This window comes from Triticum urartu, chromosome 2A (assembly GCF_056163025.1).
Source record: "Triticum urartu cultivar PI428250 chromosome 2A, HENAU_Tu73, whole genome shotgun sequence".
Lineage (NCBI taxonomy): Eukaryota > Viridiplantae > Streptophyta > Magnoliopsida > Poales > Poaceae > Triticum > Triticum urartu.
The window spans coordinates 127,693,595-127,695,439 of record NC_141874.1 but is presented as its reverse complement, the minus strand read 5'-3'; the positions used below and the strand labels follow the sequence as shown (position 1 = coordinate 127,695,439).

General features: G+C 52.6%; 1 pseudogene; it reads left to right on the top strand.

Moving 5' to 3' along the window:
- The first annotated feature begins 409 nt into the window (after positions 1–409).
- LOC147984250 (E3 ubiquitin-protein ligase SINA-like 4) lies at positions 410–1,322 on the top strand (annotated as a pseudogene).
- The last annotated feature ends 523 nt before the right edge of the window (positions 1,323–1,845 follow it).

Here is a 1,845-nt window from a genome sequence, read left to right as displayed (position 1 = left end):
GGGAGAGCGTGTAGCGAACGAAACCTTCTCCTAGTCCTTCCAGCCACCATGCTCATGGGCGAGGGAGGGACGCAACTTCATTGACTTGCTACTCCTGCCTATGCATGCATGACAGGTGGGCCCAACAGGAGGGTGGCCCACCTGTCATGCAGCCAAAGGTAGGTGCAGCCATCGGAGCTCAGTCCGCGAGGGAGATGGCGTTGTAGTAATCAAACTTCTCGGTCTTGTATGAGTTGATGCGAACCATCAAAGCACTGCACTCGATATATTTCAATAATTTGCATTTACCGATGCATGTCATGACTCTCCTTTTGATTACTTGCATGTGTTGATTTAATGCACCTTGAAGTAGTATGAATATTATGTGATGGTAAAGCTCTGTAATGCCCCGGCCCTAATAAAGCGAGAGATGGTTGTGCATGAGGAGGGTGAGATCATGCAGATGGAACATGACCCGACAATGGAGCTCTCTGTGGTCTCGCTGGACCTCAGCTTGCTCCACTGCCCCTTGTGCCTCCGCCCCTTGAAGCCTCCAGTGTATGAGGTCCGAATACACCTCGTCCGTTCGGCTGATCAAGCAAGGTGCAGGTTTCTTGATTGATGTGTTGTTCGATTGATCTGTGCAGTGCAAGGGAGGGCACCTGGCCTGCGCGGACTGCCGCGTCGAGCGCCCCGGGAACCAGCGGCAGTGCCAGAAGTGCGAGCGCAGCGGTGGCTTCGATGTGCGGAACACGGCGGTGGACGCTATCCTCTCCTCGGTGAGGGTGGAGTGCCCGCACGAGGGTTGTGGGCTCTACGTCACTTACCACAAGCTCGCCGATCACCAGAGCGTGTGTCCGCTCGCGCCCTGCAAATGCCCTGTGCTCATCTGCGGCTACAAAGGCCTGCCGCCGGCGCTCTCCCACCACATCAGCATCGTGCATCCCATGCCCGTGCACAGGATCCAGTACGATAAGGCGCTCCAGCTGCAAGTGCCACAGTCAGAGCCACGGCTCTTGCTGTTCACGGAGGAGGACGGCCGCGCATTTTTCTTGGTCGGCGGCGTGCTCGACATCGGCGCGCCTATCGCCGTGCCGGTCGTCTGCATCAGAGCGGGGGCGTCCCCACTGCCGCACTACATGGCCAAGCTGTGGGCGAATGGCCCGCACGGGGAGCCCAAAGGCAGGACCGACGCTGTCAAGGTGGAAATGGAGGTGACAAGCAGCACGGATCCCGGCAACATCGTCGTGCAGGAGCTGACCTTCTTCACAGTTCCTCCCAAGCTGCTGGCCGGGGCTAAGCTGGTGTCCCTCCACATTTAGATTGACAAGCTCACATCCTAAATGATTCTACAGTGCCTTCTGTTTATCTTAGTAATATGTTAATATAGGGGATAGCTCGGTCTACTTTAGCTTAAGAGATGGTGGGTTTTGGTGGCGATGCAGCAATTACTTCGACATCAGATCAGCAGTTAAAGTAATTTCCAACAGTCGAATGGATATTTTGTGTCTGTTGGAAATAAAGATCCTTTGGGTAAGAAGTATAAGAGCATCTCCAATAGCTTGTCTATATGGATATCTATACTCGCTTTCCACGATGTGAGCCTAAAACAGACATCCAACAGCTTGTCTATATGGTCGTCCAAATATATACATCCTCTAAATCGACCTCGACAATGTCCACGCCTGGACAATGTGAAGGCGTCGTCTAAACTCAGCTGCAGCCATGATTTTTTGCTCTCCCCAGCGACGGCCCACCTGTCATGGTACCTATATATAGATGTTCTGATGCAAAACTGGATGTGTATATGAGGTAATCTTTTTGGACCATTGTCTATATGAATATATAGACATCCAAATATATAGA